Source organism: Cyprinus carpio, chromosome A23, assembly GCF_018340385.1.
Source record: "Cyprinus carpio isolate SPL01 chromosome A23, ASM1834038v1, whole genome shotgun sequence".
In the NCBI taxonomy this organism is placed as follows: domain Eukaryota; kingdom Metazoa; phylum Chordata; class Actinopteri; order Cypriniformes; family Cyprinidae; genus Cyprinus; species Cyprinus carpio.
Genome location: NC_056594.1, coordinates 6,476,778 through 6,490,345, shown reverse-complemented (window position 1 = coordinate 6,490,345; position 13,568 = coordinate 6,476,778). Strand labels below are relative to the sequence as shown.

General features: G+C 35.8%; 1 protein-coding gene across 1 annotated transcript in view; it reads right to left on the bottom strand.

Moving 5' to 3' along the window:
* The window catches only part of LOC109095959, a 46,511-nt gene extending 34,801 nt beyond the window's left edge, over positions 1-11,710 (bottom strand). Inside the window, exon 1 of the mRNA XM_042712782.1 lies at positions 11,410-11,710. The gene's annotated coding sequence lies outside the window, so the exon portion shown is untranslated. The remainder of the gene's footprint in view (positions 1-11,409) is intronic.
* Between the last annotated feature and the right edge of the window lie 1,858 nt (positions 11,711-13,568).

Below are 13,568 nucleotides of genomic sequence, written 5' to 3'. Positions count from 1 at the left end.
CATATCGGCCATTTTGCCCATCAGCCATTTTGAATTTTGTAGTAAAATGCTGTATTTTATAACTACAATACAGCACTCTGATATAAAATTCAATGTTTTATGAATGCATTGGTATACCATTATGAAACTCGGCACCATGGTTTCAAGACAGTTATAATGATTTTTTTTTTTTTAAATACTTATAGCTTTTGATTTATTTAGCTTATTGTCATGAGACTGGTCTTATTAGATAACTTGGGTCAAGCCAAGAACATTAGCCGAGTTTCCATCCAAAGTGGCAAATTTAACTTATGCGCAAAATTGGAATATCACAACAAAACATTTGCGAACAAGCCATCCAACGAGTCAAAGAGAACAAAATCATCACTTCCTGATAAACTGGCAATATACATCACTAAGAAAAGTAGGAGAAGCTACTGAATATAATAATTATCCTATATAATGAATTACTTGCACCTCAGAACGAGCAGACGAAACACAATGAATGCGGTTATTGTGGATGCTGCTGTTTGGGAACGCAGTCGTTTAACAGTTCTAGGAGGCAATTATAGAGAAATACTTTGATGACAGACATTTCCGTCATTTCCGAGTGACCATAACAACATTTTAGATGCTGTGGAACAAGATCGGTTAATTAAGATTTACCGTCCCATAGCGCAAAGTCACATTACTTTTTTATGCCCTTGGAGGAATTTATTCACAAAATGCATTTCCATCATCCCCATTATTCACTTGAACCCTTTTTAAGAGTCAAAAACCACCTCAAGCGAGCGTAAAAACCTTTTTGCGAATTAAGGCATTTTTATTCGAAATTCAGTATTTCCATCACTCGATTCTGATGCAATACTTTAAAATGTGCATAAAAGCTGGCTGATGGAAACCCAGCTATAGATACCAATGTTGCCATAGTTGGCCAGGCTTCTTGTCCGCTATTTTGATTTTCTTTGAAAGCCAACTTTTTCAAACTCCTCCTAGACAGTTGGTCCGATTTTCAACAAATTCGAATCCGATCATGTACACACCATGCTGGCAAAAATGTATGGATTTCGTGTTGATATACGATTACGAATATATTGTTTAATGCATCAACGAATTAGCTAGAATGATGCCAAACTGAGTCTGAGGCTGTATCTCTGCAAAGCTTTGACATATTGACACCAAATTTTGTGTCTGCCATTGTCACCTCACCCTGACCATGCCACATCGATTTAATAACAGCGCCACCTACTGGTCAAAAGTGATAACCCTTTAAATCATATTACTAATGGTTGTTTTAAAGATTTTTTAGGCATTTTTACTAAATCATCTTAAAATGGCTTCAATTACTCATTGCAGCAGTTGGTCTGATGCTACCTTGCTTGCTTCTGTAGTGCTTGGCCACTTAATTGCTGCTTTCAGCTATATTTATTTATTATTATTTATAAAATTTACTAGCGATTTCTGAGTGAAAATTGTTTCAAAGTCCTACACCATTTCTTCTTTTCAGCGCAGTATATAAGCAATACAAAAATAACACGGCACTGAATATTAATCCAAATGGCATTTATTTTATTTGATGGATACAGGTCAAGACTTCTAGGAGACCAGAATCAACATTTTAAAGTAGCACAGAAATGTAATGTGTTTAACATCTACAGTTTATGCAAGCTTAATTTTGTGTTACACAGTAGTTCGCCTACCATATCTAATAGCTATTACAACAGAAAACATAGAATTTGTGCTTCTAATGCTTATTAAAAAAGTAAAAGGACACCAACTTGTACACTATTCATGAAAAGTGTCATTAGCAGTCAAACCCCCCAGTCTGCACAATCTGCGAATGCATAAAAACAGGCACATTTCATAAAAAACATTCCTCTTACTATTCAAAATATTGTGCTATATGGAACATTCATGTCTCGTTAATGATAGTACAAAAAAAAGCAAAGATAGCTAACACTGCTATTCCGCTGAGCGGCATTTTAACATATGTCTTTGCGTCTTGCAGGCACTTGCTAAAAATAGACTTGCACTGGTATCTGCAGTTGCTTCATATGACACACTGGTAAAAGAGGACAGCACAGCAAGGGTGTGTGTGAGCGTTTTCCTGCGCATCAACGTGTGTTTCTTCATTTGTAAGACCACAAATTCTTTGAACTACCACAACTGATTTCCTACCACACTCCATCTTACTCTTTCACCTCCTGGCAAACTGCAGACTGTTGCGACTCGCAACAACATGTAGGTGTTGTTTTGATAAGGATGCTGTTGCCGTTTGCCAAGGCAACGGCACCGAGATTGTGATTGTAAATAAACTATAAATAAACATTGCAACGTCTTGATCTCGGTCTGCACGGTTTCATTCAACTGCATTTTCATTACAAAATAGAAACCCGACACTTGATTTATTCATAGTCTGTTTTTAAGTCATACATCCTGTTGTTTTTGTAGGCAGCAGTAAGCGGAACATCTTATATACTGTAGTAATACAGTGGTGAAATGAATGGGGTCAACTTAATGTATGCCTTCCCTGCAGACTGCTGGGTTTCCAGAAACAGACTGGATCTGCTAAACTGACTGAAATTACCAAGCTGATCCAGTAATTCTGTCAGTTACTCGATTTGGGCCTATTCCAATTTAGCAGTGCATTGTGGGACGTGTAGGGATAATCCAAGTACAACAAATGAACAAAGGTGCATGTCTTTCTGCACAATTCTGTGCATGATATAAGGAAACCTGGAAACATATTCTAGGCAAGTATGTTGATGCAAATGCTTAGAGCAACTCAAATTTGGTCTCATGTATCATTGTGTTACAAAAGACCACAATTTATAACACAATTAATAAATATATGTTAGATTCACCGATTTAAGCTACTTAGTTATGGTGCGATCAAGTTGTGTCAGAAAGATTCTCAGGATTTTCTTTAGGCCCAGAGTTGGGTCCATGTCAGTGAGGAAACGCAATGAATGCAGCAACTATTAATGGTGAATCTGTAAAAATTAGTGATTTTACATTTTTTTAACTGTACTTTTTTTTATACAAAACACTGTTACGTAACTTTTACTTTCAATATTAATACACAAAAAGTAAATGAATTAATAAATAAACATTAAGAAAACAAACAAACAAAAAAAAAACACTAAATTAAAAATAAATACAAAAGTCCCTCACAGCAATTCAGTAAATGCACCACATACCGGCAAATTATCTGCATGGTTCAAACATTAATATATATTAGAGCTATTTCCTTCAACCAAATATGTTTCAATAAGTGCCCACTTCTGTTGAAAAAAGTCAGATTTTAACTGCAAGTCCGCGGTCATTTTCTCAAATATATATATATAATATATATATATATATATATATATATATATATAATAGATTTTATCTGCAAGTCCACGGTCATTTTCTCAAATATATATATATATATATATCTGTTTCAGTCTTTGTGTCCATTCTGTCACAGTAGGTTCGTGCACATTCATGTAGTTTATGTTGTACAAATAAGTGAGATTTACTGAACTGATCCGAGCTCTTTTGATTATGTCCCAATGTTTATAATTTGTGATATAATGTTGTAATTGTAAATATCTAAAGAAATCATTAGATTTTAACTTAAACCTATCACATAATTGAGAAAAAGATCTTATGGTCTCCCCATCAAAAAATTGATAAACTAACTTTAAACCATTCTCTTCCCATCTACTAAAGACACTATCCCATATAGAAGGAAGAAAATCTGGCTTACCTTTAATCGGTATTGCACGTGATAAGGCTATTACTCCTCTAAACTTATTTTGTATGGTGGACCAAATTTTGACAGTATGCTGTATCCATAAATTTTTTCTGTGCTTGAAAATCCATGAATGGCAGAACTGTCAGAGGAACTCCAGGAAGTGTGTTCTGTTCAATATTTACCCATTCTGCCTCTTTATCAATACCAAGCCAAGCAGCCATAGCCCTCAGCTGAGCAGCCCAATAATAATATATAAGATTCTTCAACCCCCCCCCCCCCCCCGTCTTTATTTGATTTTTACAATTTTATAATATAATTATTTAAGTTGCATGTACAAAATTTCATCGTATTGTACAATTATGATAGAAAATATGTGTATGTAAATTTGTAAATATGTAAATTTACAGCACCTTCATAATCGAATAAAACCGTAAAAAAAATAAAAACTCACCCAGTGTGCCGCCTTTATTCATCAATTGTAGATGTATAGAGTTTATGTAGAGAAGGTACATCTTGTTCTTACCAAAATCACTTGAACACATCTGGCATCATAATTATGTCTTCCCAACTCATAAATACAAACTTCCCAGGAGGACTTGAAAGCACCATTAGGGGGCGTTCACACGACACCGTTTTCAACTAAAAACTGAAACATTTTAGGCATTTCATTCTTTTTTTCGAATTTGTTTTTGTGGCAATGATGTTTTGGGGGCCTGAAAACGCAAACTTTTGAAGGCGTTTTTTATATTGTATTGTTTTGTGTGTTTAATTCATATGACGCAAATTTTTTTGGGCTGTGACATCATGCGTATTACGTGTTCAGTCTACAGGTATGTGAAAGAGAAAGTGACGTGTGTCCAATTATGGTGTCCTATACTCAGAATTTGGTCAAGGTCATGACTGCACCCGTGTGCACAGGCGTGTAGTGTTTCTTTAGAAAGTGACATCGCCATCTACTGGCCTGGCATGAATAATACAGCGTTTTTAGTCTTTAATGCCTAGAATATTAAAGTCAACTGCGGGTGGCAGATCCTTCTCCTATTTAGCGCCCAAACTCTGGAATAACCTACCTAACATTGTTCGGGAGGCAGACACACTCTTGCAGTTTAATCTAGATTAAGACCCACTCTTTAACCTGGCTTACACAACATACTAATACACTTCTAATATCCAAATCCGTTAAAGGATTTTTCTTTATGCATTAATAGGTACCGGACCGGGAACACTTCCCATAACACCCGATGTACTTGCTACATCATTAAGAATGGCATCTACGTCATATTAGTCTGTTTCTCTCTTATTCCGAGGTCACCGTGGCCACCAGATCCAGTCTGTATCCAAGTCAGAGGGGTCACTGCAATCACCCGGATCCAGTATGTATCCAGCCCAGATGGTGGATCAGCATCTAGAAAGGACTACAGCCCTGGAAGACAGCGGAGACCAGGACTAGAGCCCCAGATACAGATCCCCTGTAAAGACCTTGTCTCAGACGACCACCGGGACAAGACCACAGGAAACAGATGATTCTTCTGCACAACCTGACTTTGCTGCAGCCATTACTGCTGGTTTCGTCTGGTCAGAGGAGAGAACTGACAACTGAGCCTGGTTTTCCCAAGGTTTTTTTTTCTCCATTCTGTCACTGATGGAGTTTTGGTTCCTTGCCGCTGTCGCATCTGGCTTGCTTAGTTGGGGACATTCATTTACAGCGATATATGACTTGATTGCAAATTATTGCACAGATTATTTAAACAGAACTGAGCTGCATGATGACATCACTGAATTCAATGATGAACTGCCTTTAACTGTCATTTTGTATTATTGACACTGTTTTCCTAATTAATGTTGTTCAGTTGCTTTGACGCAATCTTTTTTGTTTAAAGCGCTATATAAATAAAGATGACTTGACTTGACTTGACTTTAATGCTGATCCGTTTGTACAGGGATTTTTTTGACGAAGTTGTCATCTGTATGTTAAATTTTTTTTTTTTTTATTCGATTGTTCAGATTTTTTTTTGATTAAGTTTTTATTAATTTGTTTTCATGTCACCATCTTTAAGTTACTTTGTTGCTGCCACAGAAAAACAGAAACATGCTTTTGTGATACATTTGCAAATGCTTACGTAAATGCGTAAGCAAGTGAATTATTTATTTATTGTACTATTTAATTATTATTTTATTTATATTATATCTGAATATTATATATTTTATATTGATACATTACAATGTTCAGTGTGAATGACATTTTGGTTTATATTTTGTCCAATTTTGGTATCGGCGTTGAGTCGCCACTTGTGCAATTTCTGCCTTGAAGCAAAACCAAGTTTTTGGCCTAGTCAGCTATGTTCCACAACCCCAAAATCTCTTCCTCTCTTTCACTTTAACCTCTCTCTCAGATCTATGGCTGAGTTTGCTGCGTTTTCTAGGCGGATGCTCTGCAGCTCACAGGCACGCTGCACTTTTCCTGTTGCGCACTACCATAGTGAGCTACAGAAACCAGGACTCAGCGGGGGCCAAAAGAGGACATGGAAAGCTGATCTCAGACCATCCTCAGAAAGAAATAGGTCAATACGCATTAGCTGTGACCATTTACAAAAGTTCCTTCAGCCGGACTGGGGAAAACCCAGCGTCCTGTCTGTCTCTACGCAAGTTCACCGTTTCCTCTTCTGATTAATAGTCATGATATGCAGCAACATGACAACAGACATCTGATTCAGAAGTAAGAACTATCAATTATAAACACAAAACCGGTGGCTTAAGTGACCTCTTTCACAGAGTGAAATGTTACTAAATCCATCTTGCTGATACATCAGTGATGTCAAATACACACCCCAAATCCTTTTACTGACAGAGTTTTCTACCCTTCGGAGATTATGGTGTTGGCATTTAAAGCACTTTAATGGCAGCAAACAGTCAAAGTGATTAGGCAACAAGGGTGATAAGGAGAGAAAATAGATAAAGGCTATTATGCCCTTCGCCCTGAGGAAATGAATCAATATTGTGTAGTGTTATGGATGAAGCCTGTTAGTCTAATGCGTATCACAACAGGCCCCGAAATACTCCTAAGTGCTTAAATGCCTATTGAGTTTGGTGCAGCCCACTCCTATTTCCTGACCATATGATAGCCAGTGATGAGAAATCGAGAGCGAGGGGGGTTCCTGTCTGCCTGGATGAGAGGAATAGCAACATGAATCTCACTTTCTGTCAGCCTCGATGCAACGAGAGGCTGTTCCTTGGGTCACCGCCTCTCCACCCGGCAGACAGAAGATGATGTCAGTGAACCAAACGCATGCGGGTCGCTCTCTTGTTCAGCTGTGAATAACAACACTTTTGCTCTCTTCGAAATAAAGCTTCCTTTAGAACCAAAAAAAGGTTTTTTTGGCCTGATACCACAGGTTTCAAAAGTTTCAAAAAGAAAACCATCGGTGTACTGGTGCTCTAAAAACCCAGAAACCAATAGGCTCTTATGAAAAATGGATTATTAATGGCACCACATAAGGGTTCTTTTGCTTGTGGAATGCTTTTTGGTGCTGAATAGAAACCTGGTTTTTTAAAAACAAGAGTAAAGAAGCATCATTCAACACATTTTACTCCCATTTAACAACAGGTCTACATTTATGAAGACATTTTTCTTTTTAAAATAATGTCACAAATTATTCCCAATAAGACCAGAAGCATGCATAAAGATCAATTTTGATTTAATGTTGTTCTATAGACCCTAAAACAAATAATTATTTCAGCTTTAGATGCTTTTATCATGGTTCTAAATTATTAATAGCAAGGTCATAACTGCCTTAGACATTAGAGGGGACACACCGCTAAGGCGCTTTTCAATGCTTTATTCATAAACAAGGACCTCTAAAATCCTAAATATGTGATTACTGCCTTTCTGATAAACATTATCATAGATCATTTAAAGGGATAGTTCTCCCAAAAATAATAATTTTGTCATGATTTACTCCAGGGTTATTACAGTTAACTAAAACTAAAACTAAAACCATTAATAAATGTTAAGTCAAATAAAAAACATATATTACAGTATTATTAATTTTTAATTGTTATGTAAATTAAAAAATTTATATTTGTTTAGTTGTTTTATATATATATATATAAGAATAACTAGTAAATATATAACAATTATGAAATATGATGATAAATGATAAATAACATGAAAAGTAAAAAATGCAAAAAAAAAAAATATATACAAAAGCAAAATTACTAAAACTTACAAAATAAAAAATGTTTAAGGTTATTATTGTTTTTTTGTTTGGATGTCTCAACAGTGTAGTACACTCAAGAACCATCAAGAATAATAAAATTATTCATTGAATAAGAGTTAGTTCAAGGAGTAGTTTATCAAAAAATTAAAACCTCATGTCATTCCAAACCTGTATGCATTCTTTCTAACACACACACACAAAAATATTTTTTGAAAAATGTTAACCAAGCTGTTTTGGTGACCATTTGACTTCCACATGGACCAAAAGTAAATGAATAGACAGATAGACAGACAGACAGACAGACATAAGTAAGTAAATAAATAAATAAATAAATAAATAAATAAGACATCTCTCAAAATATATTTTTTTATGTTCCACAGAAGAATGTATGTATTAGAGGTTTCTAAAATATATGAGGTTTTTATTTTTGGTATAGGTTTAAAACAACATGAGGTTTTAATTTTTGGTCTACAGTACTATCTCTTTAAGATGAATTAATTTTGGGAGTTTAAACAGCAGTTCTCAGTAAAATTCATTTGTTCTAGCTAACATGTTGACCACTCTACGTAACTGTCACGTACGCAGTGGGTTTCCATCCGTTTGTACCCTTCCTCTATCCTCGTGGCCTGGGTAGTGTTAATTATTAAGGGATTTTCATACACTCAGTGCGTCTGGTGCCCTAAACCCTCCCTCTACCCTCCGTCACACATATTCCACTCTAATCCATAGGGACAATTCATTTTCCCCTCTCTCTCTCTCTCTCTCTCTCTCTCTCTCTCTCTCTCTCTCTCTCTCTCTCTCTCTCAGCTCATATCTGTCTTAAGATACAGAGGTGTATATCTCTCTCTCTCTTCTCTTCTCTCTCCTCTCCTCTCTCTCAGCTCTTCTCTTGAGATCAGACGGTATATGAGTTACTTGCCTGAACTTTGCATAATCTACTTTGACATCAACGGGATTAAACCTTAACATGTGAGAGAGTGTCTACACCAAATGCATATATTGCGTACAAACTGACCCATTCGTGCATCTTTCAAACACTTAGCTGAACCCACAGTGAGTAAGTTTCTGCATCCTGCTGTGACAGCATGACTATCTCTCACGTCACACAACACAGACTTGGGTCATGTGGTTAAAATGCAGCCACTGTTGACTGTCTGTAAGGATGTGACATGTTTAATATATAAGAGTCCAGCAAAAAACTGAAGAAAGCTGCCAGTGGGCCCTTAAAGGGTCTTGCCATGTTTCATGTTTATATGTGGGCTTGACTGCATATGTGTGCAAAAGAAAGAAAGATGGTTCTAGTAAAATCAGAGCCTTCATGCTCCTTTTATTTATTTATTTATTTATTAATCAATAGATTTTTTTGGAGGGGGTGCCAGTGGCAGTCCTGGTTTACGTGGTGCCCTATGTGAAATACAAATAATAATAATAATAATAATAATAATTTTGATTTAATAAATAAATTATTATTAAATAAATTATTTAATAAATTATCATAATTTATTTAATAAATTATTATACAAAAAACTGATTTCTTGTGAAATACAAAAAAACAAACAATATGATAATAATAATAATAATAATAACTACTATTAATATTAATATTATTTTAAAATATTTTTGTTTTTATATTATAAATAATAATAATAATAAATTTATTATTTTTATTAAATAAGTACAATTTCTTGTGAAATACCAAAAACTATAATATATTATTATTATTATTAATAATAATAATAATAATAATAATAATAATAGTGGTAGTAGTAATAATTATTATTATATCATATATTGCTGTTGTTGTTTGTATTTCACAACAAATCATTATTTAATAAATCATATTATTTGCAACTGAACTTGACAACCAGTGATCATCATCAGCTTTGATAATTCATCAGATTGATTTTGATAATAATTCTTTGTGTTCTACGGGAAAATAGCTGTGAGTTTTTGAGTTCTGAGTGACATACAGTAAGGGTGGGTGGATTATGACAAATTTAAAGTAAATTATCTGTACATTTACGTGTGACTTGACTAAACTGACCAAAAATAGACATGTGAATGGGTGATTTCTGTCCTAGCGCTTTAGACAAGCTTGTATAATCCTGAAACCTAATTCTGAAATGTACAAATATTTTTCTCTGCTTATGACATTTGACTCATAATTGTGCTGCTTAAATCAACACAGTTGACATCAGGTGCAAAAGACAGTTCATCAGTCACTAAGCCCTCAGTAGAGAGCATATCTCTCTCATACACTCACACACAGTGAATTTGAGCTGCAGTGTAAGAGGATTTCATTCATCCATATTCACTGTATTGGACAGACTCGTGCAGTTTGTCGGTCAGCTTGCACTGGGGGGCATAAGCTGTTGGTGTTAAGGCACTTTCTTGCTTGAATAAAGTCTATCCCGCTGGGCCAGGAGGAATAACTTAACACTTAGAGATCACACAATTAATTGCTCTCCCAAAACACTTTGAAAGATGCTGCTTCATCACAGGTGCAAAAAATAAACTAAACACACTGTAATGATATTAACTACATGAAATAGCATCCCTTACAAAAAAAATGCATTGGTACAGTAATAAAGATATTAATACTATTAAATATTAGTACTAGTGATACTGTACACACCATGGTACTAGAAGATGTGAAAAAAAATATGTAGAATAGAACTACAATGGTTTTTAGATATGTACTACCATGGTATTCTTGGATGTAGTGTGGATACCATTATTTATAATGAAATAAGCATAAAATATTTCAAAGTACAATAGTATTACAATCACTGTACCATGGTACTGCCAAAATAATTTTTGTAAGGTATGGTGCCACAAGGCACATATTTATATTAAATGTACATTTTATGTACATATCAATAAATGTACATACAGTCATGGTGTTGTTGTCCCATCCCAAAAACATATACCATGCAACATATCCAACAGATTACAGTAGTATATAGTACATGTCCCAAAACAGGCTTGATAGAACCATGATAGGATGCCCAGAAGAATAGGTTGTACCGTGGTACTTTTAGGTAGAAGTAGAAGAGGTAGAAGAGGACAAGCCAAATTTCACTTTGAACGCTCATTCAGGACACACTTTAACCCATCTTTACCTTATTAATTTACTCTCAGCACTGGATCTTCCTCTTCAACACCCCCTCAAGAAAATACAGAATCAATAAGAGCTCAGAATACCATTCAATGGTCTCCAGTCTACTGAAAAAGATCTCAGCACAGCCCTAATCGTGTTTTAGACTGACTGAGGCTGCTTTTGTCTGGTGTCTGTAACCAAACAGCACATTAAGGCTATACAGAACGATAGTTATATAAAGTGACACGCCTAATAAGTCTCATAAAGTTCTGATCAACAAACCACCGAGCCGAACACACGAAACGTCTTCAAATGGCAGACAAAAGTTCAACATTTGATGGCATGGTGAGTGAGGGAAGATGAAGCGCGCTTACCGTGCGCTGTTTCACAGAGCCAGAGAGAGAGATGCGGCGCGCAGCATCCGTGCCATCCTCAGCGAGAAGACTTCTAGCCTACTGTGCGCGCTTCTCCGGCATGATCACAGCTCCTCAGCTCTGCTCCGGCGCACACCGCTGCAGGCTGAGCATCATGGCTGGTCTGCTGCTCTCAGTTCATCTGCTGTGGAGCGCGCGCACGGCCGCCTACTCTGATTGAGTTTCGAGAGCGCAGAGGCTGCGATGATCGCTCACTTTCTCCGGGCATATGGACCATGTGATGAGACTCATCCCTCCATCTGCGCGAGCCCGAGCAGCGCCACCCAATGGAAAAATGATGCTATTCATCACTAACGCGATTGGGCCGCCCATTGGAAAATAAATTCGGCCCAGTTCTGAAAGATTTAAGATTTACATTGATTAGGTTCAAATGTTGGGTGGTGCGGGGCTAGTTGTCACAGGAGCGGCATCACACTACTGTAGATATGGTTTGGCATTGAAAGTCTAATTACGCAAATGTGTTTTCTCTGGTTCTCTGTGTTGATTTAGCTATTCAAAAACCTATTTCAAAACAAACCATAAACCTTTAAACCTCCGAACGTACATACCTTAATGTTATATATATGGCCTATTATATATTTTTTTCTAATATACAAACAATAAATAAGCAAACAAACATTCAGGCCAAAGTAGGTAAGCTCGATGTTCACTTTGTGAACTGAATGTTTCATCAATGTCAAGTTGTCACACGTTTGTAATTTCATAAAATTCATTATTTACAATATCTGTAGGTTAAACCAAATATTTGATGTTTTGTATAAACCCTTCAAGTTATTCATTCATTTATTCATTCACGGTTCCCATTGTGCAGTTTAACCCATATAGCCTTTACATCAACATCATGCACTGGTCTCCTTCATACTTACATTTCAGATTTAACATTAAGTTTAATACTTATAACATCATGTTCTGACCAATGACTCGATCAAAAGTCATATGTGCGTTTCTTAAATGTAACGGGTTGAGCAAATGATTAAATTACTCATTTACAGTCGCCACCTCCTGGCGATGTAACCTGCAGAAAGAGATCCCATCACTAATACAGGCTGACTATTCACAGGATTTGAGGACCAGAACTTTTGAACATAACACTATATTTGCCTATATTGTTCTTATTCTGGTTCTGGTTATCGTTCCTCTTTACATTATTGCATATTTAACATTGAATTAAATATCGTGTCTCTATATTAAATATTATATCTCATTGTACATAACGCTGTGTATTTCATAGGACATTATTTTATTTATTAATAATTATCTCTCTTACTCTTACTATATGGCTTTTAGCTCTTCACTTGCGTGTCTCAGTGTCTGCTTTAGTGTATGCCTGAAACTAAATCGCACCTCTGGGGTTAATAAAGTTGTATTATATTGCACTGCCTCCACTGGACTATATAACACTTTCTTGTATTGTGCACTGTAAAAATCAATAGTTTTAATCAAATAATAGCTGCCACACTTTACATAAGTGTTCATGCTTTGATGTAATTACAGCATTAATCAGTACAAGTAAGTGGGTAAGACTAAGGAGCAATGTGCTTATTTTCTAAAGCAACTTGTAAGTCGTGATGTTTTGATACCTAAGTTGATATCTAAATAGCATTTAAAAATAATAATTATTTTTTAAATCATTTTTATATTATTTCCTCTGGATTATATCAGATTCTCATGCTTATTTAAAATAATTATTTCTAATATTTTTAAATGCACAGATAGTGGTGATTCATATTTGGGCAACATCCACTAAAATAGACATGGCTGTGTTTAGAGTTGGCCCAGATATAGTCAACCCCTTACTGTATCACAGGTCTTTTATGACTGTGGGTCTACACCAAAACAATCAATGAGGAACTCACTTTCTCAGAGTGCTCTCGTGTGTGTGTGTGTTGTTGTGTGTGTGTGTGTGTGTGTGTGTGTGTGTGTGTGTGTGTGTGTGTATGTGTAGGCAGGTTTTATACTCCTCTGTCTTTGTTGGAGTCTGATTGTGGTCCTTATTTACATCTGGCTCAGGTCTCGTCTGCTAACTGGTCTGTCAGTCTGCATTAGGTCTTGCGGTTTGAAAAGTGTACAATACAAAGGCCTGATCCTCCTTTTAGAAG